The sequence below is a fragment of the Antechinus flavipes genome, chromosome 3 (genome assembly GCF_016432865.1).
Source record: "Antechinus flavipes isolate AdamAnt ecotype Samford, QLD, Australia chromosome 3, AdamAnt_v2, whole genome shotgun sequence".
Lineage (NCBI taxonomy): Eukaryota > Metazoa > Chordata > Mammalia > Dasyuromorphia > Dasyuridae > Antechinus > Antechinus flavipes.
The window spans coordinates 634,056,318-634,071,978 of record NC_067400.1 but is presented as its reverse complement, the minus strand read 5'-3'; positions in this window follow the sequence as shown (position 1 = coordinate 634,071,978).

The window sequence follows — 15,661 nt, the reverse complement described above, 5'->3', positions numbered from 1 at the left end:
ATGATCTCCTGGTTCTGCTCATTTCACTCAGCATCAGTTCATACAAGTCTCTCCAAGACTTTCTGAGATCATCCTGCTGGTCATTTCTTACAGAACAATAATATTCCATAGCATTCATATACCACAATTTATTCAGCCATTCTCCAAGTGATGGGCATGCATTCCATTTCCAGATTCTGGCCACTACAAAGAGGGTTGCCACAAATATTCTTGCACATACAGGTCCCTTTTCTATCCTTTAAAATCTCTTTGGGATATAAGCCCAGTAGTAGCATTGCTAGATCGAAGGGTATGCACAGTTTGATAACTTTTTGAGCATAGTTCCAAATTGCTCTCCAGAATGGCTGGATGCATTCACAATTCCACCATCAATGTATCAGTGTCCCAGCTTTCTCACATCCCTTCCAACATTTGTTACTATCTTTTCCTGTCATCTAAGCCAATCTTAGAGGTATGTAGCAGTATCTCAGAGTTGTCTTAATTTGCATTTCTCTGATCATTAATCATTTGGAGCATCTTTAAATATGGCTAGAAACAGTTTCATTTCTTCATTTGAAAATTGTATGTTCATATCCTTTGACCATTTATCAATTGGAGAATGGCTTGATTTCTTATAAATTAGAGTCAATTCTTTATATATTTTAGAAATATGGCCTTTATTAGAACCTTTGACTGTAAAAATGTTTTCCCAGTTTGTTGCTTCCTTTGAATCTTGTCTGCATCAGTTTTGTTTGTACAAAACCTTTTTAATTTGATATAATCAAAATTTTCTATTTTGTGATCAATAATGATCTCTAGTTCTTCTTTGGTCACAATTCCTTCCTTCTCCACAAGTGTGAGAGGTAAACTATCTTATGTTCTTTGATTTATAATCTCATTCTTTATGCCTAGATCATGAACCCATTTTGACCTTATCTTGGTATATGGTATTAAGTGTGAGTCAATGCCCAGTTTCTGCCATACTAATTTACAATTTTCCCAACAGTTTTTGTCACACAGTTAATTCTTATCCCAAAATCTGGGGTCTTTGGATTTGTCAAACACTAGATTGCTATAGTTATTGACTATTTTGTCCTGTGAACCTAACCTTAGAAACAGGTATGCACAAACCCATCAGCATGGGAGGTTATACAAGCACATTGCAATAACACACATTATTAGTGTTTTAGCTATTAGTGATGACTCCTCACAGCCAGTACAGGCTCAGTGTGGTGTAACAAACATGAATTGTACATGCAAGTAGTGGTATAACAAACAATATAAATCAACAACATTATTTTTTCCTGTCATCTTAGCCAATCTGACAGGTGTATAGTGATATCTCAGAGTTGTCTTAATTTGCATTTCTCTGATCAATAGTGATTTGGAATACTCTTTCATATGAGTGGAAATAGTTTCAATTTCATTATCTGAAAATTGTCTGTTCATATCCTTTGACCATTAATCAATTGGAGAATGGCTTGATTTCTTATAAATTAGAGTCCATTCTCTATATATTTTGGAAATGAGGCCTTTATCAGAACCTTTAACTGTGAAAATGTTTTCTCAGTTTGTTGCTTCCCTTCTAATCTTGTTTGCATTAGTTTTGTTTGTACAAAAACTTTTTAATTTGATGTAATCAAAATTTTCTATTTTGCGATCAATAATGGTCTCTAGTTCATCTTTGGTCACAAATTTCTTCCTCCTCCACAAGTCTGAGAGGTAAACTATCCTATGTTCCTCTAATTTATTTATAATCTCATTCTTTATGCCTAAATCATGGCCCTATTTTGATCTTATCTTAGTATATGGTGTTAAGTGTGGGTCCATGCCTAATTTCTGCCATACTAATTTCCAGTTGTCCCAGAAGTTTTGGTCAAATAATGAATTCTTATCCCAAAAGTTAGAATCTTTGGGTTTGTCAAACACTAGATTGCTATAGTTGACTATTTTGTCTTGTGAACCTAACCTATTCCACTGATCAACTAATCTATTGCTTAGCCAATACCAACTGGTTTTGGTGACTGCTGGTTTATAATATAGTTTTAGATCTGGTACAGCTAGGCCATCTTCATTTGATTTTTTTTTTCATTTGTTCCCTTGAAAGTCTTGACCTTTTGTTATTCCAGATGAATTTTGTTATTTTTTTCTAGGGCATTAAACTAGTTTTTTGGGAGTCTGATTAATAGCACTAAATAGATTCATTTAGGTAGTATTATCTTCTTTATTATATTCACTCAGCCTATCCAAGAGCACTTAATATTTTTTCCAATTGGTTAGATCTGACTATTTGTGTGGAAAGTGTTTTGTAGTTCTGTTCATATAGTTCTTGACTTTCCCTTGGGAGGTAGATTCCCAAATATTTTATACTATTCTCATATCATTTCTAAAAACATTTTAAACTCTCTTTATCTGGCCTGATTTTAATACTTCATTTTCCTAAAGTTATATGCAAAAAAACATTTTTTACATTTATTTTCAAAGTATTGAGTTCCAAATTCTCTTCCTTTTCTCCTCCCCCACCCCTACTGAGAAGGCAAGCCATTTAATATTGGTCCTTCAGTCTCAAAGAAAACTGAGTCAAATATTTAACATGTATAGGACTGCTTGCCATCTGAGGGAGGGGGTGGAGGGAGGAAGGGTAAAAGTCGGAACAGAAGTGAGTGCAAAGGATAATATTGTAAAAAAATTACCCTGGCATGGGTCCTGTCAATAAAAAGTTATAGTAAAAAAAAAAGAAAACTGAGTCAAGTTACAGTGTGTCTGACAGATCAATGTGAGCTTAGAATGCTCTACCACTGGTCCTACACAAACACAAATATTTGGGGTAAATTCTCTAAGTTTGCACATCTCATATTTTTTCAAAGCTAATTCAATTCTGTTTTGCTCATAAAGCAGAACACCTTCACTGATGAGGGCACACCATTTGGGGTGGTCCTGTACCAGTATCTTCCATATCATATAATCAATTCTAAAATTCTTAAGAGAGACCTTGAGAGTGTCCTTGTGTCACTTTTTCTGACCACCTTGTGAGTTCTCCATAAAATAGTCTTTTCAGCAAGCATACATTTGGCATTTGAACAATGTGGTCAATCCAATAGAATTGATTACATTTGTAAATTTGTTTTTCTGTGTGAATCCTCTCATATTTACCAAGATCAGATTGCCCTCTCAAAGTCTTTCCAAGTTTCTTACATTCATGAGGTTTCTCTCCAGCATGGATTCTCCGGTGCTTGGCAAGGAAAGAGAGTGCTAGAAATGCTTTATCATATTCATGACACTCAGGTGTTTTCCCTTCAGGATGTATATTCTTATCTTTAGCAACACTGAAACTCTTTCTTAAAGCTTTTTTGTGTGTATTCCATTCACAATGTTCCTCTCCAATGTGGTTTCTTTTGTGCTTAGTAAGAACAGCCCTGTATTCACAATATTGAAAAAGGTCTTTCCATGAGATCATTTTCAGATTTGCACTCATCACCTTCTTATCAAACCGTGTCTCTGCATCTGACAGAAACAAACACACACGGATATATTTATCCTCTAATGCTGGCTGATAATAAAATCATGACATTTAATTTCTTCAGGCAAAAAGTTTTCTTTTTTTTAAATTATAATAATTTTTTTATTGACAGAACCCATACCAGGGTAATTTTTTACAACATTATCCCTTGTACTCACTTCTGTTCTGATTTTTCCCCTCCCTTCCTCCATCCCCTCCCCCAGATGGCAAGCAGTCCTATACATGTTAAATATGTCACAATATAGATACAATATATGTGTGCAGAACTGAACAGTTGTCTTGTTGCACAGGGAGAACTGGATTCAGAAGGTAGAAATAACCCAGGAAGAAAAACAAAAATGCAAACAGTTTACATTCATTTCCCAGTGTCCTGTCTTTGGGTGTAGCTGCTTCTGAACATCATTGATCAATTGAAACTGAGTTAGGTCTCTTTGTCAAAGAAATCCACTTCCATCAGAATACATCTTCATACAGTATCATTATTGAAGTATATAATGATCTCCTGGTTCTGTTCATTTCACTTAGCATCAGTTCAGGTAGTCTTTCCAACCCTCTCTGTATTCATCCTTACAGAACAATAATATTCCATAACATTCATATACCACAATTTGCCTAATCATTCTCCAATTGATGGGCATCCATTCATTTTCCAGTTTCTAGCCACTACAAATAGGGCTGCCACAAACATTTTGGCACATACAGGTCCCTTTCCCTTCTTTAGTATTTCTTTGGGGTATAAGACCAGTAGTAGCACTGCTGGATCAAAGGGTATGCACAGTTCGCTAACTTTTGGGGCATAATTCCAGATTGCTCTCCAGAATGGTTGGATTTGTTCACAAATACACCAACAATGCACCAGTGTCCCAGTTTTCCTTCATCCTCTCCAACATTCATCATTATTTTTTCCTGTCATCTTAGTCAATCTGACAGGTATGTAGTGGTATCTCAGAGTTGTCTTAATTTGCATTTCTCTGATCAATAGTGATTTGGAACACTCTTTCATATGAGTGGAAATAGTTTCAATTTCATCATCTGAAAATTGTCTCTTCATATCCTTTGACCATTTATCAATTGGAGCATGGCTTGATTTCTTATAAATTTGAATCAGTTCTCTATATATTTTGGAAATGAGGCCTTTATCAGAACCTTTAATTGTGAAGCTGTTTTCCCAGTTTGTTGCTTCCCTTCTAATCTTGTTTGCATTAGTTTTGTTTGTGCAAAGGCTTTTTAATTTGATGTAATCAAAATTTTCTATTTTGTGATCAGTAATGGTTTCTAGTTCATCTTTGGTCACAAATTTCTTCCTCCTCCATAGGTCTGAGAGATAAACTATCCTATGTTTCTCTAATTTATTTATAATCTCGTTCTTTATGCCTAAATCATGGGCCCATTTTGATTTTATCTTGGTATATGGTATATTATATTCCTCTAGATAAGGAGGATATGAAAAGATTTGCCTTTTCAGTGCCCAGTGTTAATTTAGCTGAGCCTTATAAAAGATATGAATGGACAGTTTTGCCACAGGGAATGAAAAATAGCCCTACTATGTGCCAAATGTATGTTGCTGCTGCTCTTGCTCCATTATGAAAAGCATTTCCAAAAGTTATGCTATTACATTATATGGATGATATATTGGGATGTGCACCTGAGGAGCGAATATTAGAAGCATGTCTACAAAAGACCATAGAAACATTAAGAAACTACAAACTCCATATCGCCTAAGGAAAAAATTCAAAGGCATGCTCCTTTTCAATATTTAGGATATAAAATATATCTTAAGGCACTTACAGTACAAAAACTGTCTTCAAGAACAGAGAGGTTGAACACCTTAAATGATTTCCAAAAATTAATAGGAGATATCCAATGGATACGTCCAGTATTAGGTTTAACTAACTACCAATCAATTACAATCGCTATACCACATTTTAAGGGGAGACACTGCTTTAAATTCACCACGCCAGCTTATAAAAGAAGCTTGAGAGGCTTTGAGAGAAGTTGAACTGACTTTTATCTGTTGGAATCCTTACTAACTGCTAAGTAATTAGAGTTGATCTAATCTTACAAGAAGTTGTTTTGGCCAGAACCTGAAACAAGGTACTAAGTAGAACTAATCAAGACAAGGCTTGTGTTCCCACCTTTACTCATTGGAGTCCACAAGTATGCTAGCTTCACAAAGTACACTTTCTAACTTCAAGGGAGTCCACACCTTAAAGCTCTTTGGGCCAGAGAGCACTATGGGAGAAAACCCATAATCCCATTCTCTCAGAAGGTTCACATATAAGGCGAGACAGCCATTCCAGAACACACTTTTTCCTCTTGGCTGGCTGATCGCGCTGGACTCGAGAGGAACGACTCAAGACTCTGGTGCAGAGAACACTTTTGACGGATTCCAGGGGAGCTACGCCAGAAGCCCTCTCTCCGCGGCAAGTTGGTGGTTGGACGCCAGAAGCCCTCTCTCCGCGGCAAGTTGGTGGCTGGGCTCCCCAGAGGGAGATAAGAGAGACCTTCCATCTCTGTCTTGGTTGGAGGCAGAAGAAAGCAGAGGCAGAGGCTGAAGGACAGAACCTTTGGATTTGGAGACATCCGAAGGGCTCCAAGCCTCTAAACTGGCTGCGCTCTGAGAAGAACAAACTTCAACCTTTGAACTCTTAACATTTATCTAATGTGGTTGAAAGAGTAACTCAAAAACCCTTGGAAATATCAGTTTTTGTTATGAAAGAAGCACCCACAGCAGGACTTCATCAAGGAGACAGTGTGATAGAGTGGGTGAACCTCCTGGCACAACCAGAACAAAGCCTTACCCCTTACCCAGTGCTTGTGGCTAGAATTTTATTAAAGGCCATTAAGAGAGCAGTACAATTATCTGGGAGAAGACCTGACAAGATATACACCTTTTATACAAACGCACCAATTAATGTATGCTGCGAGACCATTCCAGAGTGGCAAATTTTATTGGCCACGGCTCCAAATTTTGCACATGGATTTCCATTAAAGATAACCAGACTACTGCATAATTGGCAATGGAATTTTGAGGAGGTGGTTTCTAAGGTTCCTCTTAAAGGACCAACTATCTTTACAGATGCATTCAAACATAATATTTGTGCTGTATACTCTCATGACTTAACTCTAAAGAGAGTAATCAGAACTCCTTTTCAGTCCACTGAGCAGAATGAATTATATGCGATCATGCTAGCTCTCATTTATTACCCAGGAGACATAAATATAATATCTGATTCAGCCTATTCAGTAGGTGTGGTACAAAGAATTGCCACAGCCCAAATAAAATTTGCAGCTTCTAATATATATCAGCTCTTTAAGGAACTTCAAGAGCAAGTGAGAAAGCATCCAGCAAAGATTTATATCTTGCATGTCCACTCACATAGTGGACTTTCAGGTCCTATTTTTGATGGCAATTCAAAGGCAGATAGCCTTTTAACTATGTTAGCCAGTACGCCTTTATTTCAGGAGGCCCAGGAATCCCATTCTAAATACCATCAGGCTGCTCGATCTTTACATTTACAATTTGAGATAACAAAAGAGGAAGCTAGGAGCATAGTAAAAAGCTGTACAGCTTGCCTTCCTTTCCACCTTCCTATGATCCCCACAGGGAAGAACCCTCGTGTTTTGAGACCCAGTGAAATCTGGCAAATGGATGTGACTCATTATAAATCTTTTGGTCGTCTGTCTTTTATCCACGTTATAGTAGACACCTTTTCAGGATTCACTTTTGCAAAACCAGTAGCAAAAGAGACAGCCAGAGTGGTCACTGAATTCCTTATTCAAGCATTCGCAATTATGGATGTGCCACAAGAAATAAAAACAGATAATGGACCTGCTTACATCTCTAAACATTTTGAACACTTTTGTGCACAGTATAAGATTTTACACACCACTGGCATACCCTTTAATCCTCAAGGTCAGGCAATTGTAGAAAGAAGAAACAGGGACATTAAGACAGTCCTCCAAAAACAAAAGAAATGGGGAGCCATGGGGAACCCTAAAGAACTTCTAAATTTAGTTCTCTATACCATTAATTTTTTAATCTTTGATAAAGATGCACTGGTTCCAGCAGACAGGTTTTATAACCCATCAGAAGAGCAGTGTCCAGTGCGAGCAGCTCCACTATCTTTAGATAATTGCCAGGTGATGTGGAGAGATCCAGAAAGTGGTGAATGGAAGGGACCAGTTAGGCTAACTGCTTGAGGAATTTGCTTATATCTCTACAAGTGGAGAAGGAATCAGATGGGTGCCAACGAGCCGCATTCGCCTTGTCCATCACAGAGAGACGAAGCAGACCTTGAAACGAAGGAGAAGACCCAAGAAATATTAGGTGATTCTGTTGCTGATTGTGCTCACCATTGAAAGAGCATGGCTAAAAATGAGACTGTTAAAAGAACTTTAAAATCTTCAGCTTTCAGTTCCTGAAAAACCAGCAACAATCATTGGATTCCCTGAGATGAAACAGAAAGAGAAAAACTTCAAAACAAAGAGCATGGCTGATAATGAGACTGTTAAAAGAACTTTTAAAATCTTCAGGAATCATTGGATTTCCTAACACAAGATGACACTGTTTTAATTCTTGAAAAATCAGCAATAATCATTGGATTCCTTGAGATGAAAAATTGTTAGAGACTTTTGCAGTACTTCAGAGCTTACAGGACTATTGGATTCCTGGCACATGAATTAATGGACAATGGATTCCTTATGGACTATTTCTAGGACTTATGGACATGTGTAAATTCTCAGGTTGATTCATGTTATTTGTTACATTACTAGTAGCCTGTGTTATATTGCTATGTGCTTATGTATTTTATGTAATTGCAAGAATTATTGGATTTCTTGAGATGAAAAATTGTTGATGAGACTATTGCAGTACTTAAATTTTCATGTTGATCATGTTATTTGTTACATTACTACTAGCCTGTGTTATATTGCTATGTGCTTATGTAAATTATGTGTAATGCCTCCCATATTGATGGATTTATGTATGCCATGTATATCTGTTTCAAAGTTCTGACCCATATTGATGGATTTATGTGTACCTGTTTCAAGTGAGCCCCTTCAGAAACCTGCTAATCTGATTTGACTTCCTATTTCCTTTGATGTTTTCATCTCCCTTCCTGAGGTATCAGGGAAGGTGTGATCAACTTTTTGGGGGGGGGGTTCTCACCTCCTTGAGAAGTCAGGGAGGTCATGACTACCCTATGTTCTAAAACAAAAGAAAGGGGAAGATGTTGGAATCTTTACAAACTGCTAACTCATTAGAGTTGATAGATTATTGATCTGATCTTACAAGAAGATGTTTTGGGCCAGAACCTGAAACAAGATACTAAGTAGAACTAATTGCTACGATGCTTGTGTTTACACCTTTACTCATTGGAATTCACAAGTGTGGGAGACTCACAAAGTTAACTGTGTAACTTTGTGAATTCACACCTCCCTTGAAGCTCTTAGGGCCAGAGAGCACTATGGGAGAAAACCCACAATCCCTCTCTCTCGTATCCCACAATTCTTCTCTCTCATATATAAGAGACAGACAGAGGCTTTTGGTCAGATTTCAGCTGAATTACGCCAGAAGTCCTCTATCCGAGGCAAGAGAAATTCATTCAATTTTCCACTTGGCTGGCTGGAGGACTGAAGGACAAACCTTTGGATTTGAAGACATTCGGAGGGAGCTCTTGGAACCAAGACTTGGAAAGAGAAATAAACATTTGCATTTTTACCAGCTGGCTGCATTTGGGGTAATTATTGATCTGAACTGATACTAAGGCTGCCTCCAGAAACCTCCCCCGAGAAACCTACTCTCGCAGAGAGAACTATTATATTAAAAAGAAGAAAAACACCACAGTCATCCTGCCATCTAGGGGAAGGGGTGAGGGGAAGGAGGGGAAAAATTGGAACAAAACGTTTGGCAATTGTCAATGCTGTAAAATTACCCATCCATATAACTTGTAAATAAAAAGCTATTAAAAATTTTTAAATTACTTATGCATATGCATAATCAATAAAAAGTCATAATAAAAATAATAATAGTTATTAATTGAGAAAAGAGATTAAAACAATTGGTTTCCTTCATTATAAAGATTCTTCTTTGGACAGCAATCTTGGGATTTCAGAGAAAAACTTGTTATGGGCCAATACTTGAAACAAGGTGTTGACTCACTGAAATTGATGGAAGCAATGCTTATGTGCTTAGGTTTACACCTTTGAGAGTTCACACATTAGCTCACCCACATTAGTTCACCAGTTTGGGAGATTCACAAGTCAGAATTCAATATGAGATTCACAAGCATTAGGTTCACACCTCCCATAATCCCACTCTCAGAGGAGGAGTCAACCTTAGAGTTTATACCTCTAAAAGAGCATAAAAAGGAGCTGAGTCAGTGGAGTCAGTTAGTTCGGAAGATTGACAGTGTGAGAGGCAGTTGGGAGATTGAGAAGCGAGGAGTCGGAGTTGAGCTAAAGGCAAAGAACTAGCAACGAGAGCTCTCGGAACCAAAGAAAACTAACTGGGCTATTTTGGAAGAGACAATAAAAGATTTGAACTTTTATCAGCTGGCTCTATTTGGGGTGATTATTACTCTGAACCGAAACTAAGGCTGCCTCCAGAAACCTCCCCAAGAAACCTGCTCCCAGAGAACGATTATATTATAAAAAAAAAAAGAAGAGGATATTACAAAAACTCAAATCTATTTTCCGACCCATATACACAGTATAAAACTCCAATGTCTAATGAGATCTGGGCTGCAGGAAGAGGCCTTCCCTCATTCATTATATTCACGTTTCATCTGCAGCGAGATTTCTGCACAAAGGATGAGATCCAGCCTTTCTGCAAATACATTTTGTATAACGGTTTTCCCCGTGTGAATATTGTGGTTTATACTGACCGTTATCTTCCAGGTAAGGGCAAGTCTTCCTTCAGCACATTTGTAAGTCTTCTCTCTACTCCGCGCACTCAGAAACTCTGAGGAGGTGAGGGAGGAGGGGCAGAAATAAAGCCCTAACTGGACACCGCCTTCCCAGGGAATGCAAGGGGGCGGTTCCGCCCTTGGGCACGCCCACTGTCGCCCCTTCGGGCGGTGGGCTTGGCTGAGCAGGCGCGGTTTCCGCGCGGCCCGGCCGGCCGTTGGTCTGTGGGTTGTCTTGGCCGAGCGCCGAGGATGGGGCGTCAGAGAGGGAGTGTGTCTGTGTAATGAGTGAGCTGGGGAGTCCGAGTGTGATTGGGCCACACCGAGTGTGTCACGGGGTGGGCGGGGCTGGCCAGAAGCGCGAGCTCTTCCTCCCTCCTGGGAGCTGAGCGCCGGCGAGGCATCCTGTGCTTGCAACTCCCAGGTAGGTCCTCGCGGGCCGGACTGTGCGGGCCGGACTGTGCCGGCCGCCCTCGCCCTGGGCGCTGCTCCTCCGTTGGTCCTCGCGGGAGGGTTCTTCCCCGCTCCCCGGGAACCTCAAGACACAGTCCTGCTACCTTCCCGGGCTCGGTGGAGCCCCCCCCCCCCCTTGTTCCCCCTCTCCCGACCTTCCTGCCACGTGCTGTGTTAGAACGTCTTCTTCCCAGACCCTCCCTGGACTCCCCGGCCCCGAGGTCCTGGATCCCAGGCTGGACTGTGTCTCCCAGCCTGAGTCCCCGCCGTTCCCGGCAGCTCCATCCCCTGCCTCCTTGATCAAGCCCCAGAGTGTTGCACAGGTAGTTTGTGGCTGTGGGTTGGGGAGATAGAGAGCTCTGACTCGGGGCCTCTCGAGGCTCTGGCTGGGCTCTTCTGCCTCTTGGGTCTTTGTGGTAGGATGAGGGCAGGCTAAGTCTCACCCTAACTGATTGTTCCCTCCCCTCCGCCTCCGGGGTGGGAGTCTCTTCCCCAAGTGCAGGGTCAAGGCCTTTGCAACCTGATGAGATCTCATCCTCTGTAAATCCTGCAGTTCAGTCCTCTGCCTAGGAAGAGAAAAGCAAGCTCTCTCCCCCTCTGGGATCCTTCTCCCTTCCAGCCCTTTCTGCAGAGGACAAGGCCCGGCCCAGGCAGGGAGCCTAGCCAGGAGCCAGAGGGAATGGCCCCTGAGAACTTCAGACTCCCACTCCAGGTAAGTGCTGTTCATCCACAGTCTTGATCAACATTCAAGGCTCCACAGAAATAAATTGTCTATATAGCTGGCAATCATTTCTTTACAAAAATAGGTATGAGTTGACTACAGTAGTAACAGTCCTGCTCTCCTTTTGAATTGATTTCATTTGCACTTTGGCATTTTGAGCATTAAGTCTCTTCTAGCCAAATTGCTGCCATGGGATATTTATTTGTTTGTTTGTTTGCTGAGATAAACAAAGTGACTGGCCCAAGGTCACATAGTCAGGACGTGTTAAGTGTCTGAAGCCGCATTTGACTTCAGATCCTCTAGACTTTAGGGCTGATGCTCTATCATTACATCAACTAACTGCCCCTTTTTAAAAAGCTTTTACTCATTACAACCTACTGACAAGGACAACCATTTCACTCATTAGCTTCTATTCCATGGACACAATGTCTTTGCTCTCTCTATGCCTGCCCCCAATCCACATACACACACACAGAGAGAGAAGAGAGAAACTTCTAAGAATATGTTTTGATCATTTATTTAATAAAAAGACAATTAATTTTCAATAAATTAGCTCCAATATCAGGTAATAAAACATTATATTTTAAGTGAATGAAAGCATTGTCTTTTTTCATCATCGTTTCTCATTTCTATATGACATCAAAATTCATGAATATGTATCGTTAACAAATAAAAGCAGTCACAAAGTCAAGACATAACATGTTTTCAGTAAGATAGCTAGAGGTATCTCAAGCTCTCATTGTAACCATAGATATCTCTTTCACTTAGATGGAAACAATCTCATTCATTTTAATCCAGATTGTAATTAATATCATTGAAGAATATTCTTCAAGTTTCCACTCCTTGTATTTCAGATTGCGAGAAACTATATGATTCCTTTCTTTGTATTTATTGATCCTAGGAAGCAATTTATGCCTTGAATTCTTGTGGCTTGATAGTTTCTTATAAATTCTGTCATTGATGCCAGTTTTGATTAGGGGTAAATTTTATACCACCTCTTCCTCCTTGAGAGTTGCTCATATCAATTTATTGACTATATAATTTCTTAACTTCTGTGATTCCATGAGAAATGGTAATTCAGTATAAGATATTTTTCAATTTTATTACAACTGAACTGTCAATTTTTTTTTTTTTTGGTTTTTTAAAATTCCATTGGGTCTTTCATGACTATGGTTCCAAGGTTTTATGACACTCATAAAGGATGTGACCTTTGGGTAGATCCCTCCTCTGTGCTTCAGGTCCCTTCTGTAAATAAAGGAGCATTGGATTAGGTCAGTTATAAAGCATGCTTCAATTCTTAAGTCCTTTGGGTCTTGATGTTTTAGAAGTTGGTGACCTTCAAGGATGTGGCTGTGGACTTCAGCCTGGAGGAGTGGGGTCTGTTGGACCCGGATCAGAAAGAGCTGCACATGGAGGTCATGCTGGAGAATGCCGAGAACTTGCTCTCCCTGGGTAAGGAGAGCTTGCCTTGGAACTCTGGAACTACCTTCAAAACTAAGGTTTTTTTATAGAATTTCAGTGAGGGGGGAACTGGGTAGGGGGCAGGGCAAAGGGAGATTCAGCAAGGTCTCTTTTGCTGGGGCTCAAAGGTGATCTAGCATGTCCTATTTGGGGTTATTGTGCTGATGGGAGGAAACAACCAGATGTGTATAAACCCAATGGGGTGATTCTCAGAATGGAGCAGCTTTGCATGCACACTCTTCCCTAAAGAGAACTAAGTTTGTGTCTCTTCATTCTCTATGTCTAGGCTTGCCAGCTCCCAAAGACGTGATCTCTCATCTTGAGCAAAGGGAAGCACTGGGGGTGCTGGAGCAAGAAGTCTTGAGGAGCCGCTGCCCAGGTGAGAGAGGTGGAAACAGGTAGATGAGAGCTGTGATTACAAAAGGGTTCTACATATTGTGGTGAAGCAAGAGCTAGGACTGGAGGCAGCAGGACTTTACTTGGAGTTCTTTTCAGACACTTTATCAAAATGGCGTTGTTGTTATGGAGCTTCAGGTTCCCCATCTGTAAAATGAGGGAGTTGGACTCGATGGTCTTTAATCTCCCTTCTAGAGATAAATCTATGATCCTACAAAAAGCCATCACTGAGAATTTAGGGGTGTGGAAATCTCCTCAAAGTGCAAAGGGGGCTTAGGCTTTCCAAGCTGAACTCCTTTTTAACTTTCTTCAAAGCAACAAACTTTTATTAAGTAGCTGCTTTGTTCCAGATCCTCGGCTGAGCACCAGGGATCTAAAGAGATACAAGGAGCCTCCCCTGCTCCCAGTGAGCTCACAGACTTGTGGGACAAATACCTACAACTGTGTCAGGCAGGGAGGAGAGCTTGAGGCTTCATATGTGAGCTTGCACTCCTGGGAGGAGGCCTTGGAGAACCTTAGGAAAGAAGGAAGATGGAAGAGCTAGGGAAGGACACTGAGCTTGGTTTGGGATACATAGAAGGAGACCCAAGAAAGGCACGTCACTCAAACCCAGTGAGAGGAAAAATGGGTGATTAGTGGAGTCAAAGGCAACAGAGAAGCCAGGAAGGATGAGGATGAAAAAATGGCCATTGGATTTAGCAAGTTTGAGATCTGGGATCACGTTGGAGATAGGAGTTTTAGGTAGTTTCATTGGGAGCTAGAGCCTTTCTGAGAAAGCAAAGGAGAACACTTGGACCCACCTCTTAAAAATGGCATCCAGGGCTGTTTAGCTGTGAAATCGAATAAAGAGACTGGGAAATATCTCATGGGACTGAAGGGGGATTAAGGGATTGTGTTTGAGGATTAGAGAGACATGGTTTTATTAGAATTGCTAGGAAAAGGTGGGAAAGACTGAAAAGTGGTGAAAAAATGGAGATATTAGAGAGTCGGGAGGGTTAGGGTTAGGGTTAGGGTTGGGCCCAATGAACTCGAAAGAGGTTTGCTTTAGGTAGCAGAATAACCATTTCATCTGACCCTTGTGTCAAAAAGGAAAATTAGGCTCCTGATTTATGGGGGTAAGGAGCAGAAAATGGTACTGGATAAATGTCCGTTTTTTTCCAGAGCAATGTAAAGCAATATCTCTGATGGGAAGAACATATGGGAACACATGAAAAGATTGGGAAACGTTCTGTGGTGAATAGGTTAGGGAGTCAGCCAAGTAATATTTGGTCATTTCAATTATTTTTGACTCTTCATGACTCTATTTGTTTTTTTTTTGTTTGTTTGTTTTTTGCCAAAGATACTGAAGTACTTTGGATTTATTTCCTTTTCCAACTCATTTTACAGGTGAGGAAACTGAGGCAAATAAGGGGGAGTGACTTGGCCAGGGTCACAGAACTAGTAAGTGTCTGAAACTTACATGTTCTTGATTCTATGTCCAGCTCATTTCCTATTGCTCCACCTACTTGCCCCAAGGGAGACAGTTTGGTATTTGTCAAAGGGTAGCCTTGCCACAGTGAGAGCCACACTGAGATTTTGTGGCCTAAATTTATACTGGAACCTGGTTTTATGATTTTCTCCCTCCATTCAGCAGCATGTAAGTAGCAAAAAAGACTGCTGCCTTACTCAGAATCAATTTAAGGCTATGGTTTACAAAAGTCATCAATGTAATTTCTCCCTGATCTCTAAGTCTCAAATTTTAATCCATTTGTGGAGACTCATTGGCCAGATTCATGGAGGTCCCTCTCAGTTTAGGGAGATGAGAGGTAGAGGCTCCCTGGTGTCCCATAGAATGTTTCTGGAGCTTAGAAAAGGGGCCTCTGTGATCTTCACCAGGGGTTTAGTCAGGTCCCATCAGGGTTAGAGCCAGACCAAGGTCACTTACTGTAGGGGGAGTGTAAGAGAAAGAAACTGGCTTGAGGCCAGAACATGGGAATGCTGGACCTGCCTTTGTCACAGGTTTGTTTTGAGAATTCTGAGGTCCAAAATTGTTCAGTCTTCAAGAAAAACCACTTTGTAAAAGGCTGCATGGATCCCTCCACTAAGTGGACTTAACAGCTTCCTGAGATGTCCCTGAATCCTAGGATCTTGTTTTTTTAGGGTTTGATAAGTGGACACTCTAGAAAGAGAAAAAGTCCAAATCCCCATTCCTTGGTAGACCTTGTTTTAGGGCCAACAATGATA